Below are 14,292 nucleotides of genomic sequence, written 5' to 3'. Positions count from 1 at the left end.
CCACAGGAAACAAAACAAATGAAAACACAAGCCTCTGGTAATTCATAGAAATTTCCAGGAAGACAATGAACTTCCCACAAGTCATGGAATTATGGGTTAAAGTTGATCTCATCTTGGTTGGGAGTGCACAAAATCTAGTTGATATCTGGGTTAGTTACTAGGTAGCTCCAAACCAAATAGATGCTTTCATTGTGAGCTCACACAGAGGCAGGGACTCTGGCAGGCAGCCTAGATTTCCATCCTGGCTCTCTCACCCTAAGAACTGCGGAAAGTTACTAAACTTCTCTATGCCTCAGTTTCTCCATTTGCAAAATGGGGATAATAATTGTCTCTACCTAATGTGACTTTTACGAGGATTAAATGAACCACATAAAGTATTAAGAATACACAAAGCTCAAATGTCAACTATCATCTACAAGTTAATTTCTTCACAAGTGTGCTTTTATTTTTTTAAAAACACTAATTGAGCACTGCCAGTCTTGCAGCTCCCAGAACAAGACAAACTTTCTTATCCTCTGCTTTCTTGCCCCCTTCTTTACCTGAAAGATCTTTTCCCCAACTTCTTTACCTCACAGAAACCAACTCATCCTTAAAGACTCTCCTCAGGCATCACCTCCTCCAAGAAGCCTTCCTTGCCCTCCCTAAGTGAATTAGGAGCCCCTCCTCTGTGCTCACTTCCCTAATTCTGTCTCTGTCACCCTGGAGAGCCACCACTGTCTGATAACGCACAAGCCCCCTGGGGTGGAACCTAGGTCTGCTCTTTGAATTTCCAATGTTAGAGACACAGGAGGGCTGGGTGAATGTTCCCATGGTTGGAAACTATACAGTCATTAAATATCTATTTATACACAGAAAATTTTTAAGGAGCCCTAAGAACCCCCATTGTCAATGCTCTAACCTCTTCCCTGTAATGTAACTGAAACCCTATTGTAAAATTACTCTTCTGGAAAAATGTTCCAGATTGGCCATCTCCCAATGACAAATTGGTTTTTTCTACTTATGATATGTGTAATTATACTGCAGCCATGCAAGTATTTATGGTTTTCTTTATCTTTTTAAGATTGCAACAGAAGTTAGACACTTTTCTGAAACACCCAAGACAAGTATGCAATTAACTGCAACTAAATTGGTGTTAACAGCCTGCAGTTTTTATCACTTACAGGGCCTGATGATTTCTCTTGGAGCCCAGTGGTAGGACTGAGCGGGTTCCTATCAGTTCTAGTCTTCTTGATGACAGCTTCTTTGTTTTTATAAAAGACCCTTTCTTTTTGAAAGATGAATGAATAAAGTGATTATTTTCAACATGGGGGAACAGTTCAGGCTACTTTCAAAATATCAATGGATTTTAAATCAATAATCTTAGCGTTAAAGCGTGTAGCCAAGTATACACAACTGCTCTGGATTAAGAGGCCAGAGAGTGGGTTCTGATCCCAGCTTTGCTATGTGTGTCTCATCGGACAAGTTACTCTGTTTTTCTGGGCCTCAGTCTGGCTCTCTAAATAATAATAATAATAATAATAATGGGGACTTCTCTGGTGGTCCAGTGGCTGGCACTCCGTACTTCCACTGCAGGGGACGGGGGTTTGATCCCTGGCTGGGGAACTAAGACCCACATGCCACGTGGCATAGCCAATAATAACAATACTTATTAATACTTAATAATACTTATTATTATTAATAATAATTATTATATTATACTTAATAATAATACTTATTATTTTTTAAACATTGATTGAGTGCTTAGCGCTGTACACACCAGGCATTGTTCTAAAAGATTTTTCATTTGGAGTAATTAACAGTTCTAAAAGCTTTTCAGGTTTTTGAGAATCCTACCAAATAGTCCTATGAGTTATCATAACCCCAGTTTTACAGGTGAGGAAGCTGAGGCAGAGAGAGGTTAAGAAATTCGCCTAAGGTTGACTAGTAACCTTGAGCTGGGATTCAAATCCAGGTGGTCAGGCTCCAGTGTCCATGCTGTTACCCTTTATGTGATTAGAGCTGTGACTGGCCTCATGGGTTATCTAGTACAGTATTGTGCTATGCTCTCTGAGGGCCCCGGGTGGCTGCCCTGGGCCACAGCAAGAACCTGCCTCTGTGGGCAGCTGTGTGGGTGGGATGGATGTGGGTGAAGAGGGGCACAGCAGGAACGTACCTGCTTCATTCAGTGATTGTCCAACTGGATGGACAGGTTACCTTAACTCTGCCCCCATGTCTCCCAGGATTGCCTGAGGCTTTCTAACACGTTTTGCAAATAAAGACCCCCAGGGGCTATGCTCTTACTGCCTCTTCTCTTGTATACTTTGTTGGTGAGACACTAAGGAGAGACAGCATGGTGCAGTGGAAAGGAGAGGGTTTGGATCCAGCCTGCAGTCAGTTCAAATTCAGCTCTGTGAACTTAATAGCTATGTGATCTTAGCAAGGGCCTAAAAGTCTCAGCTGTGCAAGAGGATAACACCCTGGGCCTCACAGGCTTGCTTTAGGGATGAACTAAAGCACTGTACATAAAATGTCTACATGGTGCTTGATGCTCAGTTAAAATGCCATCTCTTTCTTCCACTCCCAACTCCGGGGTTGAGAAGTTGCAAGTGTCCCTGCTGGACACATATAATCAACTTAGTCTAACTCAGGCAGATTCTCTCATCAAGGGACCAATGTAAAGATGGAAAGAAACTAACGGTTATCAGAGGTTTTATGTCAGGTCATTTCATACATACCAGCTTCTCCTAACTGGGGCAAAACTGACCCTGACTTTATATCCAGGTTCACTCAGTGAGACCTTAGGTAAATTATTTGACCTCTTCAGGCTCAGTTTTTTCATTGGTAAAGTGGTGGTCATAATATTACCTGACCTCATAGGACTGTTGTGAGAATTAAATGAGATGATGCATGCAAATGCTTCGTGCTCACTCAGTGGAGGCTGCAGCTGTCATTATTCCTATTTTGGTTTCCCGATCTTCCTTGGCCCCACAGAAGCTTTCCTGACACCCTAAAAACAGGTTCAAAGTCACAGACTTAAATATGCAATTAAGGTGCAGGATCTGCTTCACAAGGAAGTCACTCATAACCATCCCAGCACAGATCACACCGTCAGGTCAAGGATGACATATCTCAGCCCCTTCCTCTTCCTTCCACAAAAATCCTGTGCTTAGGGCTGCTTCTGGGGGAAGTATCCACAGCAGACTCTGATAAGCCATGAACACAAGGATGTAAAAGTTTTTAGGAAGCCTCTTGGTTCAACAAACACACACCTTCTAACTCATGGACCAAAAATAGTTTTTCTCTAGAGGGAGACCCAAGTAGAGATGTGTGTATATCATGTCCTAGTGACAGAATGAGAGCTCAGATTATGGGGAGTCCCCCTACTGTGCCCCACCATGTCCCTCGGACAAGCGCAATTAGTACTAGGACAGCATGTGTCCTCATCTCTCCCCCCAACAACACATCCCCCTACCTGAAACATCAAGTTCGCAACTATACCCCCATCCTCCAAACATACCAACTGTCCCTGTCTCTTGTTCTTATTTTCATAGTAGGACAGTAGGACTTATTTCATCAGTAAGACAGGGAGGGCCTCCATCCCTCACCCTAGCCCCACACCCTTCCTGGGGCCAAGTTAAGAGCATCTAAACAGACCTGAACTACTCTACTTGATCATCACATTGGATTCTTCCTCCCCTTCCTCAGTGGACTTCAATGTTGAATACACCCATAGCCCAACCAAATTGAGTCCACTAGACTGTGAGTGCCTTGAGGACAGGGTCCACATCTATCTTGCCCCATCCCATCCTTAGTGTCCAGCACGATGAGTGGCACAAAGTCGATCTCAAAAGATCTTTGCTGAATAAATGATGAATAATTAAATTCAGATTTTAGAGAAGGAGCAGAAGTCTTGAAACCAAGCAGGACCCTGTGGGGCCCTCATGGGTACAGGTCCTTTCTGTGTCCCCTGTTTCTTGTTTATAGGAAATAGGCTTCATTCAGCCTCCTTGATCTTCCCTGAGTTCCAAAGGGAAAATTCAAACAGTTGCTAATCAGGGAAGGGAGGAGACGCAGAAACAAAGGAGGAGCAGTCAAGAAGTATATCAACTATTCATACACACAACAACGTGGATGAGTCTCAAAATAATTATGCTGAGCAAAAGAAGTGGACAAAAATAAATATTGTATAATTCCATTTATATAAAAGTTGAACTAATCTATACTGACAGAAAGTAGGTCAGTGGTTGCCTGGGGATGGGTGGGGACAGGGAAGCATGAAGGGGAGGGATTACAAAGGCACACAAGGTAACTTTTAGGGGTGATGGATATGTTTACCATCTTGATGGTGGTGACTGTTTCACAGGCATATACATATACAAATATTATTAAATTATACCCTTTAAATATGTGCAGGGTATTGTATGTCAATTGTATCTCTATCAAAAACAAGAGTAAAGGCCCTGAACCAAGATGGCAGAGTACAAGGACGTCCTCTCACTCCCTCTTGTGAGAACACCAGAATCACAACTAGCTGCTGGACAATCATCAACAGGACGACAATGGAACTCACCAAAAAAGATACCCCACATCCAAAGACAAAGGAGAAGCCACAATGAGACAGTAGGAGGGGCGCAATCACAGTAAAATCAAATCTCATAAATGCTGGGTGGGTGACTCACAAACTGGAGAACACTTATACCACAGAAGTCCACTCACCGGAGTGAAGGTTCTGAGCCCCACATCAGGCTTCCCAACCTGAGGGTCCAGCAACAGGAGGAGGAATTCCTAGAGAATCAGACTTTGAAGGCTAGTGGGATTTGACTGCAGCATTTCGACAGGACTGGGGGAAACAGAGACTCCACACTTGGAGGGCACACACAAAGTAGTGTGTGCATTGGGACCCAGGGGAAGGAGCAGTAACCCTAGGAGAGACTGAACCAAACCTACCTGCTAGTGTTGGAGGGTCTCCTGCAGAGGCGGGGGTGGCTGTGGCTCACCGTGGGGACAAGGATACTGGCAGCAGAAGTTCTGGGAGGTACTCCTTGGTGTGAGCCCTCCCAGAGTCTGCCATTAGCTCCACCAAAGAGCCCAGGTAGGCTCCAGTGTTGGGTTGCCTCAGGCCAAACAACCAACAGGGAGGGTACCTGGCCCTACCCATCAGCAGTCAAACGGATTAAAGTTTTACTGAGCTCTGCCCACCAGAGCAACAGTCAGCTCTACACACCACCAGTCCCTCCCATCAGGAAATTTGCACAAACCTCTTAGATAGCCTCACCCACCAGAGGGCAGACAGCAGAAGCAAGAACTACGATCCTGCAGCCTGTGGAACAAAAAACACATTCACAGAAAGATAGACAAGATGAAAAGGCAGAGGGCTATGTACCAGTTGAAGAAACAAGATAAAATCCCAGAAAAACAACTAAATGAAGTAGAGATAGACAACCTTCCAGAAAAAGAATTCAGAATAATGATAGTGAAGATGATCCAGGACCTCCGAAAAAGAATGGAGGCAAAGAGCAACCTTCCAGTAAAACAATTCGGAATAATGATAGTGAAGATGATCCAAGACCTTGGGAAAAGAATGGAGGCAAAGATCGAGAAGATGCAAGAAATATTTAACAAAGACTTAGAAGAAACAAGAACAAACAAACAGAGATGAACAATACAATAACTGAAATGAAAACTACACTAGAAGGAATCAATAGCAGAATAACTGAGGCAGAAGAACGGATAAGTGACCTGGAAGACAGAATGGTGGAATTCACTGCTGCAGAACAGAATAAAGAAAAAAGAATGAAAAGAAATGAAGACAGCCTAAGAGACTTCTGGGACAACATTAAACGCAACAACATTCGCATTATAAGGGTCCCAGATGGAGAAGAGAGAGAGAAAGGAACCGAGAAAATATTTGAAGAGATTATAGTCGAAAACTTCTCTAACATGGCAAAGGAAATAGCCACCCAAGTCCAGGAAGAACAGCAAGTCCCATACAGGATAAACCCAAGGAGAAACACACCAACACACATAGTAATCAAATTGCAAAAGATCAAAGACAAAGAAAAATTATTGAAAGCAGCAAGAGAAAAATGACATACAGGGAACTCCCATAAGGTTAACAGCTGATTTCTCAGCAGAAACTCTACAAGCCAGAAGGGTGTGGAATGATATACTTAAAGTGATGAAAGGGAAGAAGCTACAACCAAGATTACTCTACCCTGCAAGGATCTCATTCAGATTCGATGGAGAAATCAAAAGCTTTACAGACAAGCAAAAGCTAAGAGAATTTAGCACCACCAAACCAGCTCTACAACAAACGCTAAAGGAACTTCTCTAAGTGGAAAGCACAAGAGAAGAAAAGGACCTACAAAAACAAACCCAAAACAATTAAGAAAATGGTCATAGGAACACACATATCGATAATTACCTTAAACATGAATGAATTAAATGCTCCAACCAAAAGACACAGGCTTGCTGAATGGATACAAAAACAAGACCCATCTATATGCTGTCTACAAGACACCCACTTCAGACCTAGGGACACATACAGACTGAAAGTGAGGGGATGGAAAAAGATATTCCATGCAAATGGAAATCAAAAGAAAGCTGGAGTAGCAATACTCATATCAGATAAAATAGACTTTAAAATAAAGAATGTTACAAGAGACAAGGAAGAACACTACATAACGATCAGGAGATCGATCCAAGAAGAAGATATAACAATTATAAATATATATGCACCCAACATAGGAGTACCTCAACATAAGGCAACTACTAACAGCTATAAAAGAGGAAATCAACAGCAACACAATAATAGCGGGGGACTTTAACATCTCACTTACACCAATGGACAGATCATCTAAAATGAAAATAAATAAGGAAACACAAGCTTTAAATGACACAATAGACCAGATAGATTTAAATGATATTTATAGGACATTCCATCCAAAAACAGCAGATTACACTTTCTTCTCCAGTGCGCACAGAACATTCTCCACGATAGATCACATCTTGGGTCACAAATCAAGCCTCAGTAAATTTAAGAAGATTGAAATCATATCAAGCATCTTTTCTGACCACAACGCTATGAGATTAGAAATGAATTACAGGGGAAAAAACGTAGAAAAACACAAACACATGGAGGCTAAACAATACTCTACTAAATAACCAAGAGATCACTGAAGAAATCAAAGAGGAAATCAAAAAATACCTAGAGACAAATGACAATGATAACACGACGATCCAAAACCTATGGGATGCAGCAAAAGCAGTTCTAAGAGGGAAGTTTATAGCTATACAAGCCTACCTCAAGAAACGTCTCAAATAAACAATCTAACCTTACACCTAAAGGAACTAGAGAAAGAAGAACAAACAAAACCCAAAGTCAGCAGAAGGAAAGAAATCATAAAGATCAGAGCAAAAATAAATGCAATAGAAACAAAGAAATGATAGCAAAGATCAATAAAACTAAAAGGTGGTTCTTTGAGAAGATAAACAAAATTGATAAACCACTAGACAGACTCATCAAGAAAAAGAGAGAGGGGACTCAAATCAATAAAATTAGAAATGAAAAAGGAGAAGTTACAACAGACACTGCAGAAATACAAAGCATCCTAAGAGACTACTACAAGCAACTCTATGTTAATAAAATGGACAAACTGGAAGAAATGGACAAATTCTTAGAAAGGTATAGCCTTCCAAGACTGAACCAGGAAGGGATAGAAAATATGAACAGACCAATCACAAGTAATGAAATTGAAACTGTGATTAAAAATCTTCTAACAAACATAAGTCCAGGACCAGCTGGCTTCACAGGTGAATTCTATCAAACATTTAGAGAAGAGCTAACACCCATCCTTCTCAAACTCTTCCAAAAACTTGCGGAGAAAGGAACATTCCCAAACTCATTCTATGAGGCCACCATCACCCTGATACCAAAAGCAGACAAAGATACTACAAAAAAGAAAATTATAGACTAATATCACTGATGAATATAGATGCAAAAATCCTCAACAAAATACTAGCAAACGGAATCCAACAACACATTAAAAGGATCATACACCATGATCAAGTGGAATTTATCCCAGGGATGCAAGGATTCTTCAATATATGCAAATCAATCAATGTGATACAGTATATTAACAAATTGAAGAATAAAAACCATATGATCATCTCAAGAGATGCAGAAAAAGCTTTTGACAAAATTCAACACTCGTTTATGATAAAAACTCTCCATAAAGGGCATAGAGGGAACTTACCTCAACATAATAAAGGCCATATATGACAAACCTACAGCAAACATCATTCTCAATGGTGAAAAACTGAAAGCATTTCCTCTAAGATCAGAAACAATACAAGGATGTCCACTCTCACCACTATTATTCAACATAGTTTTGGGAGTCCTAGCCAGGGCAATCAGAGAAGAAACAGAAATAAAAGGAATACAAATTGGAAAAGAAGAAGTAAAAGTGTCACTGTTTGCAGATGACATGATACTATACATAGAGAATCCTAAGGATGCCACCAGAAAACTACTAGAGCTAATCAATGAATTTGGTAAAGTAGCAGGATACAAAATTAATGCACAGAAATCTCTTGAATTCCTATACACTAATGATGAAAAATCTGAAAGAGAAATTAAGGAAACACTCCCACTTACCATTGCAAGAAAATGAATAAAATACCTAGGAATAAACCTACAAAGGGAGACAAAAGACCTGTATGCAGGAAACTATAAGACACTGATGAAAGAAATTAAAGATGATACCAACAGATGGAGAGATATACCATGTTCTTGGATTGGAAAAATCAATACTGTGAAAATGACTCTACTACCCAAAGCAATCTACAGATTCAATGCAATCCCTATAAAATTACCAATGGCATTTTTTACGGAACTAGAACAAAAAACCTTAAAATTTAGATGGAGACTCAAAAGACCCGAATAACTAAAGTAGTCTTGAGGGAAAAAAATGGAGTTGGAGGAATCAGACTCCCTGACTTCAGACTATACTACAAAGCTATAGTAATCAAGACAATGTGGTACTGGCACAAAAACAGAAACATAGATCAGTGGAACAAGATAGAAAGCCCAGAGATAAACCCACGCACCTATGGTCAACTAATCTATGACAAAGGGGGCAAGGATATACAATGGAGAAAAGACAGCCTGTTCAATAAGTGGTGCTGGGAAAACTGGACAGCTACATGTAAAAGAATGAAATTAGAACACTCCTAACACCATACACAAAAATAAACTCAAAATGGATTAGAGACCTAAATGTAAGACCGGACACTATAAAACTCTTAGAGGAAAACATAGGAAGAACACTCTTTGACATAAATCACAGCAAGATCTTTTTTAATCCACCTCCTAGAGTAATGGAAATAAAAACAAAAATAAATAAATGGGACCTAATGAAACTTCAAAGCTTTTGCATAACAAAGGAAACCGTAAACAAGAAGAAAAGACAACCCTCAGAATGGGAGAAAATATTTGCAAACGAAGCAACTGACAAAGGATTAATCTCCAAAATATATTATCAGCTCATGCAGCTCAATATTAAAAAAAAAAACAACCCAATCCAAAAATGGGCACAGGACCTAAATAGACATTTCTCCAAAGAAGACATACAGATGGCCAAGAAGCACATGAAAAGCTGCTCAACATCACTAATTATTAGAGAAATGCAAATCAAAACTACAATGAGGTGTCCCCTCACACCAGTTAGAATGGGCATCATCAGAAAATCTACAAACAACAAATGATGGAGAGGGTGTGGAGAAAAGGGAACCCTCTTGCACTGTTGGTGGGAATGTAAATTGATACAGCCACTATGGAGAACAGTATGGAGGTTCCTTAAAAAACTACCATATGACCCAGCAATCCCACTACTGGCCATATACCCAGAGAAAACCATAATTCAGAAAGACACATGCACTCCAATGTTCATTGCAGCACTATTTACAATAGCCAGATCATGGAAGCAACCTAAATGCCCATCAACAGACGAATGGATAAAGAAGATGTGGTACATACATACAATGGAATATTACTCAACCATAAAAAGGAACGAAATTGGGTCATTTGTGGAGACGTGGATGGATCTAGAGACAGTCATACAGAGTGAAGGATGTCAGAAAGAGAAAAACAAATATCATATATTAACGCATATATGTGGAACCTAGAAAAATGGTACAGATGAACTGGTTTGCAGGGCAGAAATTGAGACACAGATGTAGAGAACAAACGTATGGACACCAAGTGGGGAAAGCGGCAGGGGGCGGGTGGTGGTGGTGGTGATGAATTGGGCGATTTATGCACTGATGTGTATAAAATTGATGACTAATAAGAACCTGCTGTATAAAAAAATAAATAAAATTCAAAAATTTAAAAAACAAAAAAAAGCAAGAGTAAAAAAATTCAGTGAAATTTAAAATTCAGTTCCTAAGTCATTCTGACCATATTGCAAGCACTCAGTAGCTTCATGTGGCTGCTGGCTATCATATTGGACAGCAAAGATACAGAACTTTTCCATCATGGTAGAAAGGCTATTGCACAGTGCTGCTCTAGAATAAGAAAAACCAGATTTTCAAGGGCCTCAGAAGGCATCTGCACAACTCTCCACCAAAGCATAACTTTGCTCCAAAAATCCTGGACTGCCCCTGTGGCCTCACATGCACACCAGCGTCATGCTGCACCATCCTTAGCCCCTGGGCAGGGTGTGAAACAAAGTAACTGAGCCCCCTGGCTGAGTTTATGATTAACTTCATTTTTAAAATTTTTGTCCATGCCAGGACAGTCCCTATAATTAACTTCTCTGTCCAAAACTTTATTCCCTTTCTTTCTCCTTTCACCTCTCTGATGCTTCCTCTGGCTTCCTCACCTCCTCCTTAAATATTCCTTAAATGCAATGTGACTGGCACATAGTAAGCACTCAATAACTATCAATTTCTCCCCCACTCCTCACCCCCTCCAACCCCCAAATACTCCTCCATCCTGGCGGACAGATGGGCTGGGGAGGCTCCAGGGACTTTATAACCCTCTTCTCTCATGCTTCTGCTGAGAGATGCCAGGCTCTTGCTGGCAGATGCCTGGGGAAACTGAGGCTCAAGGGCACCACTTCATCTTAGCAACAATTAAAGGTGGGAAAAGTGACAGTTCTTCTCCTCTTTGGGATACAGTTATTTCCTTCACCATAAATACACAGTTCAGAAATATGAACCAATGAAACAAAATAATTATGCCACAATCCCCAAATTATGGGAAATTTATAATCAGTGAGTGGACAGTAAAACCACACAAAGAAGAACCACATTTAACAAATTCTGCTAAGTAATGTGGATGAATCTCTTAGGAAAAATGAAAGTTGATTCACGTCTTTCATTTCATGCCACAAAAATTCTAGATCAGGACAGTCCGTGGAATCATGTAAAAGATTAATAGGTGATGTAAGAAAGAGTGTTGCTCAAATGCATTGGAGAAAATCCGTCTACTGTGTCCTTCTCCTGGAAATACACAACATACATTTGTCTCGTTGTTCACTGCTGTATTCCCAGCCTCTAGAGTGCCTCATAATAGGTGCTCAACAAACATTTTGCTCAATGAATAAAGTACCATATTTATGATCTGATAAGTACTATAATAACGGAGCTGTTTAGTTTTTGTCTAATTCATTATTTTCCAATATTATTTGACTATAGAACCCCTTGAGAAAATGCATTAACACCCAAAGAGATAGGAAGCTGGTGGGCTTCCCTGGTGGCGCAGTGGTTGAGAGTCCGCCTGCCAATGCAGGGGACACGGGTTCGTGCCCCGGTCCGGGAAGATCCCACATCCCACGGAGCGGCTGGGCCCGTGAGCCATGGCTGCTGAGCCTGCACGTCCGGAGCCTGTGCTCCGCAATGGGAGAGGCCACAACAGTGAGAGGCCTGTGTACCGCCAAAAAAAAAAAAAAGAAAAAAAAAAAGAGAGAGGAAACTGGCGTGGGAAACACTGCTTAGAAGAAATTTATCTTAATTTAGGAAGAAATATATATATGTTAGGTAGTTAGTCAGACATGAGCAGGTCCACACCCCATCCTGGAAGGGGTCATCTTTCCCTCCCCCACCTGGACACTGGTATCAGAACACACCCAGAGATCCTCCCTCTTGTCGCCAAGGACCACTGCTAGGTTTCCAGTTATATCAGGACCAAACAAGATACAAACTGCCAGCACAGGTTGGTGCAGGCGCACCAAGACCTAAAAGGTGCCTCAAGGTAACCAGGGGTTCATTATGCCGTATTTGTAATAAATTAGCATTTCGGTTTTTGCCCCTCCACCCCCCATGGGTTTCAAGTGGGTGCTTATGGGTAAGCACCTGCACACCGGGAGAAAAGTTATATAACCTAAAGCTGTCAATCAACTTGTCAGTCAAATGATGCAGGACACGGGGAGGGACCACCAATCTAAAAAACCCAACCCTACCCCATTGCAGTGCTGCTTCTGGTTTCCAGACAGCACACTCTCATCCTTTCTCAAGAGTATACTTTCACTTTTGCTGAATAAAACTCTTAAAACTCCTTAAAGCTCCTCTATGTCTCTCAACTGAATTCTTTCCCTTGAGAGGGCAAGAACCGAGGAAATCGCCCTTCCACTGGTGACATATGTATTACTTACTATTGAGGTAATAAAAAAAAATTTGAGGAAAAAATGGACAGGTGTAACCACAGAAGAATTCAAGTAAATTTTTATCATTTTCTTTTGTTTAAGAGTAACCATTAGAATTGGAGAAATTGTGACAACTATGACAGATAAAAATTTGCTAATAAAACATAAAAAAGATTAAATACAGACCCATAAAGAATACAAACTCCTAAATAGGCAGAGAACACACTGACCAGGCAGTGTGTATAAGAGGGAATTATTGTCAGCATTTTAAAGGAAAATGCTTAGTTTCGCTAATAATTAAGGAAATGTAAATTAGTCCACTTCCGTACCTTTTTTTTAAATTTATTTATTTATTTATTTATCTTTGGCTGTGTTGGGTCTTCATTGCTAAGCGCAGGCTTTCTCTAGTTGTGGCGAGTGGGGGCTACTCTTGGTTACGGGCAGGGGCTTCTCATCGTGGAGGCTTCTCTTTGTTTCAGAGCACAGGCTCTAGGACCACGGGCTTCAGTAGTTGTGGCACGTGGGCTTCAGTAGTTGTGGCACAGGGGCTTCAGTAGTTGTGGCTCACGGGCTCTAGAGCGCAGGCTCAGTAGTTGTGGTGCATGGGCTTAGTTGCTCTGTGGCATGTGGGATCTTCCCGGACCAGGGCTTGAACCCCGTGTCCCCTGCATTGGCAGGCGGATTCTTAATCACTGTGCCACCAGGGAAGCCCCCATACCATTTTGCAAATGTTAAATCAAGAAGCTCTTAAAACTCTGTTTTAGAAAACACACACTTTGAAGCATTCTTGAGTTGCTATGGGTTGGTATTGTCTTTCTGGAGGACAAACTGGCAAAGTTTATAGAACATTAAAATAGCTGTACCCTTTGACCAAATTATTCTACTCGTGGAAATTTTCCCTCTGGAAATAATTCAAGAGGAAAAAAAAAAGCCCAAACAAAATGTTTGCATAGGGCAAGAATTCTCAGGGGGGAAGACAGAGAGGCAGACCCCCAGTGGGAAGAATCTGAATTACCTGGAGATTTTTTGTAGTCAGCACCTGCTTTTCCCCTTTCCTGAGTTTCTTATACCTTCCTTCCCTACTCTTGCCTATATTCTCCTGGTTAGGAATCCCACTCTACCCTTCCACCTTTCACTTTTTTATTTTTATAACTGAAGTGTTAAGTGTATTTTTTAAGTGCTCAAATCAAAGATAAATGATCACAATGTGAACACACCCATATAACCACCAGGTCAAGTGGTGCAGGCAGCTTCTGCCTGCATCCTCCACACACCATCATCCTGACACCTAACACTATAAAATGATTTGCCTGTTTGACTTTTATATAATCATTATCACATAGTAGGCATTGTTTTATCTCTAACTTCTTTTACTCAACATAATGTTTGTAAAATTCATTTATGTTGTTACTGTGTGTAGCTGCAGTTTTTTATTTGCTTTTGTTTGTTTTGCTGTTAGATATTCCATTGCATTAATATACTACGATTTATTTATCCAGCCTATTTTCATGGACATTTGCACTGTTTCCAGTTCTTGGCTATTACCAGTTATGCTGTTAACAATCCTGTATGCCTCTTGGTGTACATGGGCACACATTTTTTGTGGTGTATACCAAGGAGTCAGGTTGCTAGGTTACAGAGTAAGCCATTGTTCAACTTTTTTAGA

The sequence above is a fragment of the Leucopleurus acutus genome, assembly GCF_964270905.1.
Source record: "Leucopleurus acutus genome assembly, chromosome: 1".
In the NCBI taxonomy this organism is placed as follows: Eukaryota; Metazoa; Chordata; class Mammalia; order Artiodactyla; family Delphinidae; genus Leucopleurus; species Leucopleurus acutus.
This window is presented reverse-complemented; position numbering follows the sequence as displayed.